The sequence below is a fragment of the Plectrocnemia conspersa genome, unplaced genomic scaffold (assembly GCF_051122295.1).
Source record: "Plectrocnemia conspersa isolate PC_06_02 unplaced genomic scaffold, ASM5112229v1 ptg000010l, whole genome shotgun sequence".
Taxonomy (NCBI): Eukaryota; Metazoa; Arthropoda; class Insecta; order Trichoptera; family Polycentropodidae; genus Plectrocnemia; species Plectrocnemia conspersa.
This window is the reverse complement of record NW_028277174.1, coordinates 24,800,001-24,821,969: the sequence shown is the minus strand read 5'-3', so window position 1 is coordinate 24,821,969 and position 21,969 is coordinate 24,800,001. Positions and strand designations below refer to the sequence as shown.

Here is a 21,969-nt window from a genome sequence, read left to right as displayed (position 1 = left end):
CAGAATATAATGTGTGCGATCGTTATTCTACGAGTGGTGGTGGAGAAGCTGGCGCAAGGATGATGTCTATTGTGATTGGTGTGGCAGCGACAGTATAGCGGAAGTTGATCCCTCTCTGCTGCGGTGCTCGTATGGTGGAGTCCCTCTTAGGATGTGAGCGTCCATGACCGTATGTTATCCGAATCTGCTAGTATCTTCGAGTGTCTCTATCGGAGATCAGCCTTATGTATTCAGGACTGCAAAGCTTTCTGACCAATCACTCGCTTCTTAGAACAACGAAATATGTATACGCCTTTAGAAAATTACATTTGCTTGATGGACATCTTCGAGGTCGAATTGTGCAACGCGAATGTTGTGATTTTTGTCTTCCGATGATATATTGTTTCTCGTGACCATTTCGTAACAAAGAAATATTCATTCAATGCACCGTGTTATTTATGGAAAACTCTTTAGTTCTAGTCGTTTGAAAACTCTTTAGTTCTAGGCTTTGTGTGGTACCATTCTTGTCTAATTTATCCTGGATTGTTGAAAAAATATTGTTGTGTTTTATAATAACAGATATATTTTTACATTGCATATGTATATATTTTGACAAAAATATATTAATATAATTAGTATAATACATACATTTAATCAACAACAAAACTATTAATAACATATTAGATTGAGTCATTGTTGATTATAAGTTCAATTAGACGGCCAGATGATTCATACTTGACAAATGTTAACTTATTTTGAATACGTAAACGTCTCCCAGTTCTATATTAAGTGACCGTAAGTTTTATGTAAATAGAGACCAAACGCAGTGACATCATATTTATATAAATAAAAAATTTAAATATGTCATTAAGTTCGAAAATGTTGTATGTATATATTTTATAAAAACAGTAATTTTTAAAACGCGCATAATCTGTTTTAAAGCGTGAGAATAATTTCATGCATGTAACATGCCAACTATGTAAATTCATCAGATAACACTGATCTTTCAGTTTAAAATGAGCAAATAATATATTTGTAACTATTTCTTATTATTACACTCAGAGACAGAAATTATAATACGTAGCTATTAAGAATGATAAAAATGTGACTTAGTCTCTATTTTTTTCATGAATATCAAGTTGCTTTCAAACACATCTGTTGTAGAATACTAGATCTTTCTAGAAGCTGCTATCACTCTCAATTAGATACATACCAGCTAGAATCCGAATTTCAGACTCAAACATCAATCATAAAATGCAACAAATTTTTAGTTGACTTTTGTATAACTCGTTAATTGATTGACGTTTTTTTATCATATTTTTTATCGAATCATGTTACAAGTGATAAGCGTAATCAAAGTTTAATTGAAATAATGTTTCATTTCTGAAATTGATAAAAAATACTAATACGAAATGAGTGACACTATTATTGAATATTATTTTCGACGAAGTACAATCAATATGAAACATTTGCAGTGAAAAATATGAATTTAATAATAAATATGAGAATATGAGAACACGTATTTATTTGCTGTAAATCCATGTACATACATATGTGACAATTAATCCAATTTTACTGCACTTATCTTATTTTGATAAATCATAAACATAATGTGAAAGTCAGTTGCTCGTAATTTAAGCAATGAACGTTATTTTTAATCGGTAAAACAAAGAATGACGTTTTATTGATAACTTCATATTTTAAATTAGCAAAACGTTGTAAATTTATTGGTGCTATTTTTATATATAATTTCATGTTGTACGGTCCGTCAGGACACTGGTAATATCGATCTTCACCGTAGTTGCAATTAACTCGTAGCAATAATAATTATTATCGTGTCAATAAATTTATCAATAAACCTGGAAGCTGATGTTACGAAGAATCAAACCCTTCTTGTAAACTTCTGCGATAAAATTTGAATCCTTACTACAGAATTTGTAGAAAACTTACTACAGTATGCATTTATAATAACTTTAAAAATTCAAAAGGCTAGCATATATAATTTCGTTCTTTATCTGTATTGAAAGACAGTTACATTAGAACCATAGGATGTGTAAAATTCCTTAATAATGTATTATGGATTTTTTCAACTAATACTTATTTATGCTACAACTTTAACATAACTTAACATAAATTCAATGCCAATCGTTCGATGGCTCTAAGCTGTCAAGTCAAAACTAGACATGCCAGTGATGGACGTTAGAAGGTCGTCAAACGGTGTCGTGCACGACAATGGTTTTACATTTCTGATTTTGACACACTGACACCTTAACTAACTACTAGTACTTTGACACAAAACTACGGTTCAAAGTTATTTAGCTTGCACATAAAATAAGTTAAAACCATTCGTATGCAAAATATTTTAAATACGCGTTTGTTTATTCCATTCGTGATTGCCAAAGTGTCTGGGCGTCGTTTTGTTTTGAGCCTTAAATGGTTAACGGTAGTTCCCGTCAGGATTTGACATTGTGTATAGAATTTTTAATAATAAAGAGATGATCAAGTGTGCGGGTCTTTTTATAAATAATTTTTTATTATGTCGCAGTCATTTGATGATTTTTGGACAGTTCCATAAACGTTTTTCTTCTTCTATCTATGTTTACTCATTTCGTATATGGATTGGATTAAAAATAAACACATTAGAATAATTTATAATGTTTTGAAGTTAGGTTTTGTTTTGAACACATTTTGTAATCGAACATCCTGACATATTTTTTGCTATGAAAATATATATAACGTGTGGCAAAAGAACAGATTTAACAAATAAATATCGTACGGTGAGATACATTCTCTTTCGCTCGCTCGCGTGTTAAGTGACGAGAGTAAGTGAGAGATAAAGACGTGCGTTACATGCGTTCCGCACGCCCACTTCTTCTCACTCACTCTCGTCACTTAACATGCGAGCGAACGAAAGGGAATGTATCTCATCGTACGCGCCTGATAATGATTTTAAGATTTAAAATATGCATTGCACAGATTTCCAATTTTTAAAGGTTTATTTTTTAAGATATATGCTATCCTTCTAAAGTTTTCCAACTTAATAAATTTTAGAAACGTGGGCTCTTAAAAAAATCATCGATAACTCTGTGTTCTATATGAATATAGAACAGCACACATATCTTTCTATTCTATGCTAGATCATCACAAAAATGTCTGATTTATATATACGGCCCGTTCACGCGTTTACGCGTGATTGTGAATTTATGCGTTCAATCTGATCACGCGTTTCCGAGGGCTATTATATTAAATATAATTACGAACCCTTAGCGTTGTGAATTTTTCAATTCGTCTTAAATATCAAGTGAACTCCTAAGGTGATTGCTTGAATAACCTTGATCTGACGATCAAAGTGGAAGCGGCTGTTTTTCTTTGAATTTTGTCGTCTGTGTCAATTTGGAAGATCTTTATTCAAACATTTTAAGAGTAAAAAGTCTTCAGTGAAAGTGATTTTCATTTGATGGCGTTTTGGCTCATAAACGATCAGGGAAGTGGGAGGAGATCAACGGTCCATACAATTTTGATCAATTATGAGTGATTTGTGGTACAACTGGAATCTCCTTTTTATCTTATATGACTGTTCTTGCTTCGTTGGGATTTATAGATATCACTATCTTATTAAAGAAATTTAAATTTATACATTATTGCGTTATTTATGTTATTCACAATAATTCTCATTATTATCCTTAAATCCTTAGCTTGGAAATGAAATATTCATTAGTTTTTATGACTTTTTAAACTTGTTTAGTATATATTTATAAATTCTAACTGACGTAAACTCCACATTTGAGCTATCAAGATCAATTATGATTGATCTCGATAACACATAAAATAATACAGACTGGAATAGTGTAGTCAATAAGGCATTAGACTGGTAATAAAATGTCACAGGTTCGAGTCCCCAGCAGCTGTTTCAAATTTTTATTTTATTTAAAACCTACTATTGGTTAAATTATAATTATTTATATAGATATCTGCGATTACCAGACTTTCAATCTGGTGTTTTAATACTAAATTGTTTTACCCCGGTGTAAGACATTGGGTGCACGCCTATTAGTTTACAACGGAAAATTTAAAAAATGGGTTTATATCGGCATGTTTTTTGGAATGTTTTAAAAAAATAAAAGCAATGCTCTAAAAATATCAGTATTTTATGAAAAGTTGTATTTTATTGTAAATTTGATTTTCGCGGAACCTTTAATTAAATCACATGGAACCTCAGGGTTTTGCAAAATCGAATTTGAGGAACAATGTACTACATACACTAACGGTCAATTTTTATTTTTTTATTGTGGTTATGATTAAAGTAAATATATATAAAATTATGCATAAATATATCAGAATGCCATTCTTCCGGAAAGGTACACAATTATAACCTTAGCCTACCTCTAATAAATAACAAATTAATAAATAAAAGGATTAACTAAAACTCTTTGTTTGAATTAAAAAATATGTTAGAATGCGTAAATGGGAGAGGGATGTGGGTGATTATTTTTTATTCAGGGTCCTTGAGTGCAACTGAGGAGCCGATAGCATTGAATGTAATATGAACAATGTGAAAGGTTATATTTTGAGCAGGGTCCTAATGTGTAATTAAGCAAAAAAGTACTTAAAACGTTTATTGTGAATTAACATATCAATGGTATAATCGGTGATTAATATATATTACCAAATGTATCATAGTGCTTTTTATTTTTTTTCGTGCTTGGAAAATCGGAATTAGTGCTGTTTATATAATTATAATTTTAATTAATATCTAATAAGTAAAATCTTTGCCATTAAGTGTACTTTTAAAAGCTATATACATTATTTATTTCCTTTGAAAACATATTATTATTATTGAAAGGTATTAATTGAAACATAAATTGTGTTGAGTTTACGTTTCCATTGTTTGCTTAAGTGATCGATATTTAGTATATTTATAGGCTTTCCAAATAATGTGATATTAATACAATATTTATCGCCAAGCTATGTATAGAAAACCTTTCGATTTTGAATACCCAAATGTCAAATTTGTTTTGTTTGGCTTTGATATTTCCATACTTTATCTTCATATAGATAATTCAGCTTTATAAAACGAAATTTTCGCGACCACATAGCACAATATAAACGCCGATATTATATATATCGTAAATGTGTTTTTAAAAATATAAATCTTATAAAAATACACCCTGACCCATATTTCACGGATGTTACGTTTTTAATATCCGAAATGGATCAATTAACTAATTGCGTGTCACGTTTACGTCGCTCTTCGTGTATTTCAATCTTTCCTAATTTTAATTTGATGTATCTGTGTTTTTTATTCTATTTTCCAATGTGAAATTAATTCAGTACGGTTTTATGCTATCTTTATCTGTATTGAAGTGTATAATAAACGGGAATTTACTATCGCTTTCTATCGATAGAAAATAAATCGTAAATTCGCGAATCGCCAATGCGGAAAATTGACGATCTGTCCATTATTATTGTTCAATAAAAAGATAAGAGTCTTTGCGATCATTGGGTGTTAAAGAATAATTTAAGATATAAGCCGATTGTAAATGGAAAGTTAGGAACAAGTTTTAACTGTAAAATTGGGGATTAAAACTAACAGAGCACGTGAGTGTTTCGATTGGAGTTTAGACAATTTTCTAATCTTTGAAATGATGTATAGTGAGTGTTTTTTTAATTTGAATGATTACTCACAGATTATCAAAGGATCGTAGTAGTTAAAATTAAATTATTGATTTCGATGCTATGAGTATCTCTAATTTTTTTCCAAATATCTGCGAATCTGTGCATTGCTGATTAGGCCGTTCTAATACGCCTTCAGATTTTCTCTTCGCAAGATATGTAAGAGATAAATTAAATTAATATAAAATGAAAGTATAAAAATGCTGTGTTTTTATTTTTCCAATTCATCAATGTTTAAGATTTATATTTTGTTTTGATTTATATCTAAACCTAATATTTCGCTTTCTATTTCTACTTTATAAGGAAGTTAAAATGGCACCTTTTATTTTATATAATTTTTAACATCGTAATATAATTTATTGAATAAATAATAATATGTACGAATTAACCCTTTCTATGCTACAAATAAATATAAAAATTAGCCACCATTGCGACATATTTTATGCGAAATATTTTAATTAGGCATTAAAAATTATTAAAAATATCTACTCATAATATTTACCTGATAATTAGTGATGTTTTCTTTGCTGCTCAGTGTTGCCATATAGTGAATTTCCAGTCCAGGTCAAAAGAAATAAAATCGTACCATCGCGGTGAAAACGCTCAATTATCAAGCGTTTATATTAAGACTTTTTCGTTTATAGATACTTGAATAAAGTACATCTAAACCAAATTTTGACCAATAGGAGAGCACAAAAAACAATTATCCCTTCTCAGAAGTCAAAAATCCACGTCAAAAGCAATAAAATCGTGCCGTCGCCGTCGCAGTGGGAACGCTCGTTACCGAGCGTTCCCACTGCTGCTCAGTGTTGCCATATAGTGAATTTCCAGTCCAGGTCAAAAGAAATAAAATCGTACCATCGCGGTGAAAACGCTCAATTATCAAGCGTTTATATTAAGACTTTTTCGTTTATAGATACTTGAATAAAGTACATCTAAACCAAATTTTGACCAATAGGAGAGCACAAAAAACAATTATCCCTTCTCAGAAGTCAAAAATCCACGTCAAAAGCAATAAAATCGTGCCGTCGCCGTCGCAGTGGGAACGCTCGTTACCGAGCGTTCCCACTGCGACGGCGCCGACACGATTTTATTGCTTTTGACGTGAATTTTTGCCTTCTGAGATGTGATAATTGTTTTTCCGCTCTCCTATTGACCAAAATTCGGTTTCAATACACTTTGATCAACCCTCTTATATTATAAGTCCATAGTAATATTGGTAAGGATAGCTATCATATTTTTAAAACATAGTGTAATATCGAAATGCAGACAAACTATCTAGCAATATGTGAGATGCGATGTCTGTACTTATTCTTCCACTTATTTTCTCCTGAGAGATGAGTTGGCTTAGTTTGTATTTTGGACTTAATCTATTAAAACTTCTAGAACTATAGTTAGGTTTGGGTTTGAACAGTAAGTGGACCTTTTGCAAGTGTAAAATTGAGTTCCATTGTCATTTTAGAGCAGCATATTAGCGTCTATCAGTTAAATTATATTTTCGCTAGTAAAATATATATCTTATGGTGAAAATGTATTTGGTCTTTACTAGAAAATATACCTTCACTAATAATGTGAAAATATAATATTACTAATGATGTATGTGAGTATGTTAAAATCATATAATTGTACTAGCACCTGCCAGATAATTTATATTTTCACTGGTAAATATATATATCTACTTTTTTTTTACTGATTTTACTGAAATAACATATTTAAAAAAATATTTTCGGGATAGATTCGAGACTATTTTTTTTAGGAATAATCACATAAAATTAAATGTATTATTTATTTATTTTGTTGCATTACTGATAATTCAATCTATAAAAACATTAAATTCACATAATTTCGTTTGTGTTGTTGTTATTTTTTCGTTACTTCTTTGCTTCTTCCTTAGGTATTCGATCTGAAAATTCAGATTAAATACTAAATTTACTGCTACTAATTTACATTTGTTCAATATTTCTTCTCATGTCTAATATTTTTTAAACGTTCAAAAAACAATAAAGTCAACAATAATTTGCAAACAATAAAGTAGGTAGTAGTTAATATCTTAAGATAATAAAATAGTTTATTCAATATAATATTTTTATGTTTACACAATTTTTAATGATATATTTGGATTTATATTTATAATTTAAAACATTTTATCTGATATTAAGAATTGCTCAAAAACGGTTAAAAATTGTAGAAATAGCAAGTGAAGAATATATTGCACTTATAAATGGTTGCTAAACATATGTGTGATAAAACATGTTATTATAATTTAAGAATCTGTTGAAGAATCTGGTAAGACGTGATTTGATTCTTATTAACTGAAACAATACGATAATATCAGATTGTAATTTATATTATTTTTTTGTGTTCTTAAAATAATTTATTTGTAAATTTAAAATTAAGTTTAATCAAATATGTATGAGCTATTTTATTCAGTTATCTTTTTACTTTATTCTAGTAGTTGAAATATTTTACTTTTTAAGAATTCATGCGCTTCGTTAGTAATTTAAATCATTAGTTTTGCCATTAAGCGTTAAAAACGAGGCGAATATAGTATTTCTTTTAAACCTAATACATAGTAGTATCAGCCTAGTTACAATTATAGTATCATATTTCAGTTCGAGTTTTGTTTGTATTATATGTTTTATATTACAACATATGCTCAGTGACGTATCGCAAACGTTTTAAAATTCCTTCCGACAGGATATGTATCATATCCGGATTGCGAAAAATCGACGAATTCGCACATCGTACGCACATGTCAGATAACGTAATAACGTAACTCGAATTCAACTCGACCTCGTGCTTATCCCGCGTAAACGAAAACGAAAACGTATATTGCGAGATGAAAGTAAGTCACGTGTACATCTCATCATGTGTGCCGCAACATTATCATTCGCATCAATTCGCTCAATTGCTTTTTATCTGATCGTATTTGAATATTAGCACAAGATTCTAAACTCTAATCGTTCTAATCGATTCAAAGTTATAACAATAATTTGTGGATTTACGTAGAGCTATAATTAATCAAATTAATAGCTGTACTCTGGATTTAAACATATACAAATTTATTTACGTAAACATGATTTTTTACGGTTATCGTTATGTGGTAACGTTATTTTCATCAAGTAACAGGGTCAGACGTCGCCGAACCGAAATTGAGTTTATTACGCTGTAATTGGACGAGATCTCGGCTTATCTGGCGGTTAATTTTAGGCGCTTATCGCCATAATTGGTTTGGTAATAATTTTTGGTAAGAAAATATATTTCGCAAGGACAAGAGAATTACTTCATCTTTATATATGTTACGTTATAAATAACTGATTTGAGCCGGATGCTAAAGAATGTCATTGGTTTTCAGCGTAATGTTTTTGATACTAGACAATATATTGCTACTCTGGTAATAGCTTCACAATCTAAACACATTGATGAATAACAACACATTTCTAAAACGTGTACTCTTTATCTAACTTCTGGGAATATTATGATGTATGATTTTATTTTGGTAGCTAGTGTTTCTATACCGCCTAAAATATGTATAATCAATATTAGATATAGATATAAATATTATATGGTTTTAAATTAACTCTACGTTGCTTCAAATGCAGATGTGAGAAATCAAGTTCTGTAAAGTTTTATTCTCAGACATATAATAAATTCATACTGATACATTTTGCTTCATTTCTAGATTAATCAGATTGATAAATTTAACAATGTATCGCTTTAGACAAAAAAAAATCGTTCTCTTACTTGCAAGTCATGATTCATTATGGTGGGCTTATGCGCAACGTTATCGTGGCTAGTAATTCATTCTTATACTAACTAGAGCAGTGGTGCACAAACAATTTTTATTTCTAACACTTTAATTGTTTAAAAATTGTCGCTCGCGACCAGTGGATAAACGTTTTTTTAATCGTGGATTTGCGCTTCTTTTTCTGACTTGTTAAAGGTATAAATAAAACACATAATTTTATATAAATATTTTCTAATGTAAAATACTTTTGAAATGATACATATTTCAATATGAGGGATGCGCTTGCAAAGAACTCATGATTACTTCTATGTTCAAATTTGTATTTAAAATCATCATCTGGACGCGTCATACTCATCACGTATTGATTGTTCGACAGTCGCTAAAAGACTGAGAGAGTACGTAAACTGCGTCGCGCCGCTTGGCACTCTCTGGCGGCTATTTGAGCTGTACACTGTTCGCCCCTACTGCCACAAAAATGAATTTACATTTCAATAATATCATTTTGTTTTGCTTATTAAAGCATTATATTTTTAATTTTTATCAAATAAATTTATTTAAATTTTGCGGCCCCAAAAAATCCATGATTTTTGCATTACTGAACTAGTAAAACCGAGATTCAAATAAAAACATTTAAATAGGGCCAGGATGTCCGCATTACCCGACTCATCTATGACTGTTGTCATCCGGCACCTTAATACTCTGGCACTGCACATTGATCTGTTTAATGTCAGCTACAAGGAGCTGGTCCAGTTTGTATTATTTAATTTTATTATTGTTTCTTTCTTACTATGTATTTTTTTTGTGTGTATAAATAATACTGTGAATGCTTATTTTACCATTGTGGCACATTGGTGTAACCTGTTAGGTCACGATGGTTTTAATTTAATTGTAAAAAATGAACAAAGCTAAGCTGCGCTTAAGGTTTTAATTTATAGGTACTATGTTTATATTATTTTTTAAATTTATTTTCTAAATCACAGTAAAATTGAATTTTATCATTTAACAATTAACAAATACACTTAAAAGAGGCTGTTATTATTAATTACACATTGATTAGACATTTTATATTAAAATTTTAGTCATAAAAATAATTTAGCTTTAACTGCTTTATTGCTTCATTTAAAATATGGCATTGTTTTTTTTGCTATATTTTTAATCAATATTTTTTTAGATATTGTCGATTTTTTGCTCCATGATAATATTAAAAAATATTTTTAATTACATTTAAATGATTTGGTATTACGAGATGATTGAAAAATAGTGACATTTTCAATATATAAACTTCTCCATAAAATGCTCAATATTTGTTCCATAAAATATTATTTTTTGTGTGTTTTATTAAAATACAGTATTTTGTACATCGTGTATTATTTTAGCTGATACAGAATTAAGACAGAAAAATAATAAATTGTTTACTTATGTAGTTAAATTGTATGTAATCTTTCTGAAGAACCGCCTTTCAATCTATGCGTGTAAATTAACCAAGAATGTTTTTTTTGGAACTATATTTGCTCCAAAAATCACAGTTCTGTGATTCAGTCTTTTAAGTAAGAAAAATATGCCAATATTTGTATTATTTGAAGCTAAGTATATACAATTGATATGATCATCCTAATTTTATTTAAAAAAATAAAGAATAAAAATTATGTCTAAATATTAGTGATTCATCTTTTCCCGGAAGTCCGGAAATTTCAGGAAATCGAGATTTTTGTTTGCTTATTATTAAAATCATAGCGGAAAAATATTTTATTATAAACAGCATACATAATAAATAATGAAAAATATAATTAAAAAGCATATTTTTTATATTTATTTATTATTTATAACAACTACAAATAACGCAATTTAAATTAGGTATAAAAAAACAGAAATCAAAAAATTATATTATAAAAACAAGAATATATATGTTATATTTTATTTTTATTGACTGAAATAACTTTATAATAAAACCAATACATTTAGGGAAGAATCAGATAGTCTATTTTTAATTTGTATATAAGTAAATATTCCTGCCGTTAAATTTTGCATTTCACTTTCCGTTGATGTTGACTTAATTGTGAGCAAATTTTTATATAAAATCGTTCTTCAGTTGGTGAAAATATCTTAAATTTATCTCGTCGACTATATTAAGTAAATATTCTGGTAGTTTATTATTATGTTTGTTTAAATCTGCTTCGATTGTTAACGTCATATAATTGAAATCGTATTCAATATTAACTTAAATATTATTTCAGTATCTGATTCCCAACTATCTAAATTAAAAAAATTGTTGCTCTAATAAATGTTCACCATTATTCCAGTGGCGTAGCTATGGGGGGCGGAGGGGGCGGGCCGCCCCGGGCGGCACTTGCTTGGGGGCGGCATATTCGCGATGGAATCGTCTAGTGTGGTTCTTAACCCTGAATAAACCAAAATTTATGTAAATCTACGAATACCAAGAGCTTAAAAATAATCAATATATTATTTTAAGAAATGCTGATTTTATGACCCTGCAAAAAAATGTATGGGGGGGGGGGGCGGCAATTTTAAGAATTGCAAATATTTTTTGGGAGCAATTATATTAAACTAACAAGCTGCTTATTTCTTTAATTTCTGATTCGCTGCAAATAATTTTAGTTATAAAGTTGTGTTCATTTTAGTCAACTTTTTCAGTAGAAAAACAGTAAATTTCAGTAGTACAGAATCCCTAGTAAATATGATGAAAGTTGTTATAAGAAATTATTTATTTATTATTATTTACCAATGAAAAATTTTGAGGGTGAAAGTATGCATATAGTAAAAAAACCTTTTATCCTTATCACCGTGAAAGTGTACAGATAAGTTAAACATTTTATTATCATAGCCATACATAAAATATAACGAATATAAACCACATGGTAAAATCAGAGCTTTTCGTTATGGTAAAACAATATTATTATTCTAACTTATCCAAGTACCTCTACTATTCTAAAATAAAACTCCATATCAGTACACATATTCTTTCTAGTTTTCAATGGTTAAACATATATAGTCATTGCCAGTTTAATATAAACTACAAAAAGGTTGTGATAGATCTCGTTTATTGCACTTTACCATTTTCAAAATTAGAACACATAAATAAAAATACGTTGATCGGCTTTTTTAGAAAGACTTTTGTATGTGATAAGAATCAGTAAAATAATAAAAAAGCTTTTAGGGCTTTTCGGCGAAAGAATAACTTAGATATATGAACATATTTCTAGATGTACTTGTAATTTTGCTATGCTAGCAGATCTTCTATGGTTCTTACTATTATATTCTATCCATAGAATAGAATCGTTCTACGTTTCTATCTCATTTTATTTGGTTACAATGTCTCATCAGCATTTCTTCGGAAGCACACCTTTCATTTACAAAAGCTTAAACTTTTCGTAATATTTTTTAAATATTCTGTTGACACTCACATACAACCTATTTATTCTCAACTTAATAATCACCGTTCTCGGGTTTACGTTGCCTGACTTTCGATATTCAATTCCGCCATAACATCCATCGCACGGGAGACAGATTCGCCTTCCGCCTTCTGGCCGCGCTGATGACGCCTTTATTGAATCACCGTCGTTAAATTGCTGGTCCTCCTCTCGTGCCGTTACAGCCACTTCCTCTCCCAACAGAGGGAGTACCTCCCGATTCCCACTCTAGATCCACGAGCCACAGGCCTAGGCACCGGAGATTATTCCCGTCTGCTCTCGCGAGCGGACATTTGCCACGGACTGTTGGAAAATTGTGAAAAATATAATTATTAAGATAGAAGAAGTGGTTGCATACAAGACTATGTATATGGAAGGCGAGGTGAGTGTAATAATTAGAGCTGGCGAATGTATAGAATGAGGTCTCGTTATTATTTTTCATACGAGAGTTGAGGGTCTTATTTTTGTGTTAAGTAAAGCCCGCATGTATCTGATGAAGTGAATATATTATACAATACTATGCTGGACAATGACATCTTTTTATTCTTGATTTGTTAAAAAATTTGAGTTGATATAGTAAGTTCAAATGAAGTGTTTTGACGTGATATGAGGGCTAAACAACTAAGCTGAACTATTATAGTAGGAATAACTTAGTTTTATATTATTTTTTGTTTTAGCAATATATTAAAGGTTAATAAATGATCCATCATTCCTAAATATTTTTTGCATATATACTAATACACAAATACTGATACATATTGATAGGTTTACAAGTAAAGTATACGGATTTATTAAAAATAAACGGCTTACAAATCATAAAAATTTGTTGATGTCTTTTTGCTAGAAAAAGAAAATGATTTGATTTATATGTTTAATTGTCATCTTTCAAAAACAATTTATCAACTAAAAATACTAGTTGGAAAAATACTATTGCCAGATCTGAAATCACCGCAAAATATATGTACCTTTATTGAAAGTCAACCAACAAACAGAATTAGTGAGAGTGCAAAAAAAATAGGAAATGTGCACAAAATCGATCATAATATAGTATTGGGATTATATTAATAATGTTGAACGTTTTTTTTCTTTTAATAATACGTTCAAAAGTCATAATATGTGCCATATTTTTTCCTTAGAAATTAATTATTAATCAAATACATACATACATAATGTGAAAGGAAGTTAATTTTATCTTATTTCTGCATTTCCGCGATTGCTCGGATTTTCTCCATTGTATTGCATCATATATTTTCCTGAGTAAACATGGAGATACCGAGTAATTAAAAAGTAATAAAATATTGCGCTATCAATTTTTATATATGAAGCAAAAATTAAAAAATAATATTTGAACCAAATTTTTTTAATGCTGTAATACTAAGATTATTATGGTTGCCCTCTTAATGATATTATGAATACGAATGTTTGTGTAATAATATGAATTACAATTTCGATTTTTTTTGTAATAATTGAGAAAAAATATTTCATTAGTCAACGTTTGGAGTCAAATTTAAAATTTAAATTATTAGTGATTGTTTTTTGTATTCGCAATGGTAAAATCAATAAACCTTGAACTTTTTGGATCGCGTACCGATATAGTAAAAAAATAATTTGTTTTTAAAAAAGTTGGGAGGCACTGAAATTCATACTTTAAACATGACGATACATATGAAATAAGTTAGGGATTGATGATTGTGTATGTAATAAAAAATGCGCTCGAAATGTGTTTATTACCTAGACACAATTCTTTTTATTATTCAAGTAAATAATATATTAGTGACATATTTAGCTAAATGCGCAGTTCAGTGTGTTTTTTGCATAGAGTTGAAATGACGAAACGCATAAATTTATGCACATGGTATTCAATGTGTTAACGCATATTAGGCGCTTAAGAAAAACATATAGCTTTGTGTCAATAAATGAAGTTAGTCGTGAGTCCAATAATACATTTTCGGATTATGGTTCTAATTATTTTTATTACATATTTTAATATTTTTTTGTTATAAAATTGCTAGTTTTATATTTTAAATAAGTAGTTTTTTTATAAATAAAATGAAACTTTAACCAATTAAATCATTTTTATTTTTATATAAAACCTTATTGTCTAAAAATATTGGCGCAAAACTCATATATAATATTTAAATTTCTACAATTAACCCTTTACTTGCCGAGATCTAATATACCGTTTTGCTACTTTAGCGAAAATTGTTTGATAAAAAAATTAAATACATTTTTATTAAGATGTTTTTTTTGTATAAATATTTTTTATTATGTCATTTTTTCAAGGATCGTAAAAAAATAGTTAACGCCAAATAAAAGTATGGATTATGTGTTTACTTTGTGTTGTATTATTTGAGGAATGAATACTACGTATGGTCTGACATTGTCGTGGTGAAAAGTAATGCCATTTTTGTTCATTTAATATCAGGTTCAAATTATCTAATTGTTGAAAGTCCTTTTCTGATTTGATGATAAAAGCTTATAATTCACGAAACCGAAAATAATCTTACCACATAACCTTTTTCTAGTACATTAAAAAGGCTCTTCTGTAGAGTAACTAGTTTTGTGTAACATTTTAAAAAAAATTTAACAAGTTTTTTATTTGTTAATAAATTTTCATAATTTGTATATATGATACATTATTCGTTTATAATATTAAGTGCATCACCGAAGTAATTACTTTAATCTACAACATTATCAGTTTATTAAAATTATTTTCAAAGTCCAGATTATTATGCTAATTATTTATAGGATAAAAATTGATAAAAATCTCTTTGCGTAACATTATTATATACAACCCACTTATCAATGCGATCCAAGAATGGGTTTCGATTTTTACTTTCAAGCAAAGATCTCTACGTATTCAGTCTAATAATTAAATTATTATGTGTCAAATTATGCGGCACCCAAATGATAAACTTTGACACCATTCCCAGCTTATCAAGATAGTTCTGAAAGTTTTCTAGAAATAAGTTAAGGGTCTGCATTTATAATTTTTGGTCTGCATCTACTGCATAAACTTAACTAATATTTTTAATTCTCGGCGCCCTTGCTGAATCAAGGTTTTCCATAGTGTGACATATGTCAAATTCTAACTTATTATTGTACAAAATACCCTTAGCGAAATAGCGAATATTTAAACTAAACGAACGTATGTAAACATTCGTAGAGACTTTTACAAACAGCGAGTTACTGGTTTGAATCAGGTCCACCATTTGTAGATCACATTAAATTTATAATGGAAATAAAATTATGAAAAAATTGTAACAGCGGTGCTTCTGTGAGGAATCTTTGAAATTATTTCTAGTTTATATTCTAGTAGATGTCTCATAACGATTGCCAAAACCGACATTTTGGATTTTCATCGTATATGAAATAATTTTTTAGTCGCTGTAGTTGCGCTACTTCCTTTTTAATATAAAATTCATCTGCCATACAATGTCGTAATAAATTTTCTTCCTTCCTATTGATAATTTTTAATTTATGGTTGTTACACGATCATTGATAACAAAACAATATTTTAAATTAAAAGTTGCTGTAATTCTTCTATAGTTTTATTTCATAATCATGTTGACTTGTTATGTATCTAGATTATTATTCAAACATTTCAGAAGCAACCTTAACTAGTTAATTATCCAATCAAAATCTGAACCCCTCCACGATGACATTCACATGCAGCGAATTGACCTTCCCGCACTAATTCTAGGCGCACTCATTCGTCATGGTGAATAATATAATACATTATTGAATCGAACGCCATTCATAAATCACTCTTCATAATTTCACCCAACGAGATCTTGATCGCACGGTGACGTTAACATGAAATGAAAATGAGTCATCTTCTTACGTTTCAACTTGTCACGGGGCGCGAATGGAGTCGAGTGGCTTTCACGTTTGTATCTTCCGATTAACCCTCGTCGGCTGAAAGGGTTTATTACAGGTGGGCAGAGGGAAAAATCCCTTTATGACCGTATTTGCTCTAGGCCAAGCGAGGAGAGATTCGTGACTTTTGAAAGCGTACGGTTATAATCTGAAGTATGAGTCAAGTTGACGTACTACGTGCTAGTACATGAGTAATAAATACGTGGCCGCGTTAATAACTGAACGCTTCAATTTTCACAGTAGTGTACAATCATACTATAAAGCAATCAATTTTCCGTGGACTATTTGGGTGAAGATATGTTGGAATGAATATACAAATGTATAAATAGTATACAATACCTGCTTTTGTTTTCACTTCGCCAGCCATCCCTATCATAAAAATGGGGTCGGCATGCCACGGTGGTGTGGTCATTTCTCTGTTACATAACATAATTACTGTGAACTGCTAGGTACCGTATAACTTTGCTGAGATAAAGCAAATGTATTCCTTTTATGTTGACACGTCGCGCATATCGTACAAAAATATCGAACATGTTCAATTAAATTTTAAAAATTTGTTTTGAAATATCAGCCGGTAGGATTTTTTGCAAAGGTAAGTTGGGCCGAAATTTCGTTCCTCTGAGAATAAAAGATGTAACAAATAATATGTACGGATTTAAGAAATTAAATAAAAAAGTATTTTCGGTACTACCGGTATTTCATTTTGTAATACCGGTAGTACCGAAGGTCATTTTTTGCCGCAATACCGATATTGCAATCCCTACATATGATCTCCATGTCTTCCAATCTTTTTAATGTGTCTATGAATCGGACTGATTTAGTTTCTTGACCATCTAATGGATAGTTGAGTAGGATTTATCTTTGCTGGTCTTCCATATCAAGGACTATTCTTGATATAGTAATTTACTGTTTGAATTTTTTGAACCATCTTTGATATTTACGGATATCTAATGATTCATCCACCACTTTAAAAAATGTGCTTAGGGGGATTTTTTTAAGAGATTCATATAGAATGTAATTTCGTATAAATTGTTCATTTGGTAAAAATTCTGTCATCGTAAATTTTGTGGTCCAATTTTTTTTTAATGTCGGAATTTAGAGTACAGATGTTTATTAACACATATATAACATAATCCGTACTCACGTGGTAACGGCTAAAGTACGACTGACTTTAAACATAAATTAAAAAAAAATATATTAATTTAGGGATTAGTTAAAATATACTACATATGTATGTATATAAAATATATTTTTCCTATCATTATAAAATAGTATGGAAAAGCAATGTAAAACATCAAGGTGTGTTATACGTTTTTACTTAGTGCTATTATTAAAAAGAGATTATTTTAAATACATTTGCATATTTTCAAAATCACCCCACTAATATAAAATAGACACAGAAGCAAGAATATTAACCTTTTGTCAATATATTAAAGCCCCGTTACTACAAAAAAGTTTATTTTAATTTTAATTTTGTTCATGTGTCATATTCTCAGGTTTAAAATCAGTTTTTTATCAATACTTTACTATTTGTTGCATTAGTTCACGAGATATATCCGTTTTTAAATGACTATTTTATATTAAATAGGATTTTCATATTATCATACAACAGTATGCAAAAGCGATTTACTGAATCTAGGCGTGTTCTAATTTTTCACATGGTGTTATTACTGAAAGTAACACATTTCCTAATGGATCTTAGGCCCATTTTTACATAACTAGCCATCACGCTGATAATATGCAAAGAATCTCAGACACGCTAAGGCTTTTTAGGTCAATTAACTATTGTTCGACCTCGGCGAATTGATGGATGTTGAATCTTTGACTTTTAACGTTCAACTTGTGGGGGGTAGTCTGCCAACAGGTGGGCGATGTGGTAAATATAAAGCGAACACCCTATAGCGTTAAGGTCACTCGTGAATTATTTATTTATTTAATACTAATTTCATTTTTCATTTTTTTTTCAGACTCAAATAGATGATATATTCACGCGAGCTCTGAAGGAGCGGCTAGGAATAAGAAAAGAAGGTAATGTTCTTTTGTATTCGTATATAATTATAAAGCGAGTATAATTTTCCGAGTCGAAATTCTGAAAATTTTCTTCTCGCAGAGTGCCTAATTCCTTCCCATCCATGCGCTCGTTGAACATTTTCGAGTGCGTGTTTCCTTTTCAGGACCCTGCTCGCTGAGCGCTCCTTGAAAATTCGCATTTTTTGCACCGTGAATTAAATGTACGTCGTCAGTGTTTATGATTTTTTATAGTACATATACAAAATAAATTTATATGCAGTATAAAAATAATGATTAACTATTTTTTTTTATTTTACTTATTATTATTTATTTTCATTCAATGATTAATTAGTTTAATATAAAAACATATTTAATGTGAGAGCATTAAACTATTATTTGTAAAATACCTACAATATTTCAATTACTCTTTCATTTTAGATTTTATGACATTTATTTTGTATATTATTATATTATATTTATAATAGCACAATCTAGACATTATGGTATCTCGGTATTTTTCATTTCTTAATAAATAAGAATTTTTCATTTTCACTTCTCGATTTTCTCGAGAATTCTCTAGAAATATTAATACATAAAAAAAATGTAATTATAATAATGCGGTATAGTATTGTAGATATCTTTATATTATTGATGAACAAAGAACTGAATTGAGTTACGAAAGAATTTTGGGCTTACATATTTATACCTGCATCGTAGAAAAAATTGTCAATAACAGCTGTTGCTACTTTGTATTTTTTATATTTTGAATAAGATAAAGATAAAAAAGCTCTTTGAAAAATATTATGGCATAACTCTATGGAAAGCCCCCATAAATTTTTGCAATCTACCGATTCCTACCCGATGCGGCTTCTTCTTATCTTGATATCTCTATATAATAATTAATTATGTTAATTAATCAAATATGTAATAAAAAGTATTTAATTTATAATATTATAATTAATAAATGTTTCGTTTGATAAAACATTACGATTTGATATTTTAAATACAATAAAAATATATTATAAATAAATAAGAACTGTTTAGTTTTTGTTCATAATATTCTATGATTTCTATAATAAAAGTATCTATAATTTTTATATGTAAATTTAATTTTGCTAACTAATTAAATTTACATATCATTTTTATTGCGTGTTATCAAATTTCATTATATATTTCCTGTTAATAAATCTTTAATTATAATATATAACGTACATACATATAGATATATTATATATTAATATATACACTAAAAATATTGCTATAAAAAATATAAAGCTTTAAAATTTAGATATTAATTAACACAATATAATTATTAATAAAAAAATTATTCATACCATATTTATAATTAAGTGAATTATTTAAAAATCTATACGAAAAATAAATATTTTAGTTTTCTTTAAATATTTCTATTGATTTAAAATAATTGTTTTGGTTTTTGAGGCACTGAATTATATATACTAAATGATTTATCATTTTACAGATTTTTAAAACGAATGCTTAAAACATTAGAAATTTGCTCAAATATTCAAGTATTAAAAATTAAAAAAAAATATTTTAAATTTTATCCTTTTTGTAATTAAATTTAACTTTATCTTGATTAATGTAAAAATATAAGATCGGTTTAATCAGATGTTAATAAAAACATTGAATTTTTTATGTTTTTGTAGTAATAATAATTTCTAATAAATAATATAATATAATATACAATTATTTTGGAATTTCCTCAGTATCATATAAATTCTTTAATTTTATAAAAAATCCGTGAAATCTGAAATTTTGTTTTATTAAGAGAAATAATCTAAGAATTGATCTTTAAATAATGAATATATGAATAATTTTCCTAAAATATTCTTGGCCTAAATCACAACTTCTACCAATCGCAATTTCAATTAATAATCGTTTTAGCACAGAAATCATTTTGCATAAAATGAATATATAATGTTAATTAATTTCCAAATAATATTTAATTTTATTTAGATATAAGCATTTTCTATGTATAATTCTTTTAATAAAAAATATTTTCGTTTTATTGAAATATTCTTAGCTTTTAAAATAAAAAAATATTACAATTTAATTTTAAATTAATAGTTACGTTTTGGCACTGAAATTTTGATGCTAAAAGTTTATTTATAATTATATCTAATGTGAATAAATTTCTTAATAATATACATTTTTAATTAGATATTATTTATGAATATAGTGAATAGTAAAAAAATATTCAAATATAAAAAAATAAAATTAAAAATAATTTAAAAAATTATTTTAAATTTTATTTTTTATAATTAAATTCAGATATTGATAAAAATTTTGAGAGAGATTATAAAATTTTTCCAAAAATAGTATATTTTCATTTCTTGCCGAAATAAAAATCTATAATAAATAATTTATGATTATGATTGAGCTTAATTTATAGATTCCAAACTTGAATGATAAACTGTAAAAAAGATATTGTTTATAAAAAAAATCAATATAAGGGTGTAAAAATATACTTAAAATTATTATTGTTAAATATATTTTTTTTATTCAGATAGAATATTTTAACATAATACTTTTTTAATAGTATTTTATTCAGTTTTTTTTCTCTCTGAAAGTATTGATGTAGAAAATGGAGGTTTAAAAAAATCTAATATATGCTCGAACACTCAAGTATAAAAATACATCGACGTTTTTACAAGTCCATTATAAAATCACTTCAGTCGAAGGCCAGACTGTTATTGGCCGGATAAAAGCATGTCGATGATCGATTTTATTATTTATGAGCTTTTTTATTACTAACTTTAGGTGTGGAAAGAAAAATAGCTTTTTACTCGCCGGATATTATAATTGAACGGAAAAAGCTATGTGTGTAAAATACACATATTACATTTCCTACATTATGATTATTAATTATTAAATAGTTCTACTTGGTAATAACTTAATTTTATTTAATAACTTCACCGCTAGATCTCGTTATTTTACTTTTATTTAAAAATATATAATATAATATACATTCATTTTTAATTCGTAGAGTTTTCAATAGATGTCTATACGTTGTTAAATCTAATAAGAGATTGGTTTTACCTGTTACACATTGTTTCAACAATATAACAGGTGCCGTAACGGGTAGGTGAACGGGTGGTTTTTAATAGTGTTTTATGCCGGGAAAGTTCGCAAACACCATATACTCGATGACCTTTGTGTATCCATTTTTCCTCTTTCCATTTGTTTGTTCGCCGATCCAAGAATAGAGGTCGCATAATTGTGTGTGCGATA

The 21,969-nt window shown here is 28.5% G+C and overlaps 1 protein-coding gene across 3 annotated transcripts in view; it reads left to right on the top strand.

Annotated features, from left to right (window-relative positions):
• Window positions 1-21,969, top strand: part of LOC148231121 (protein FAM107B) — a 70,487-nt gene that overhangs the window by 34,625 nt on the left and 13,893 nt on the right. For 2 of the 3 annotated variants that reach the window (XM_088195014.1, XM_088195013.1), the window contains exon 2: window positions 18,675-18,735. The gene's annotated coding sequence lies outside the window, so the exon portion shown is untranslated. Of the gene's footprint in view, window positions 1-18,377; window positions 18,584-18,674; window positions 18,736-21,969 lie in introns of those variants that run through there. The other variant, XM_088195015.1, reaches the window with a different exon arrangement.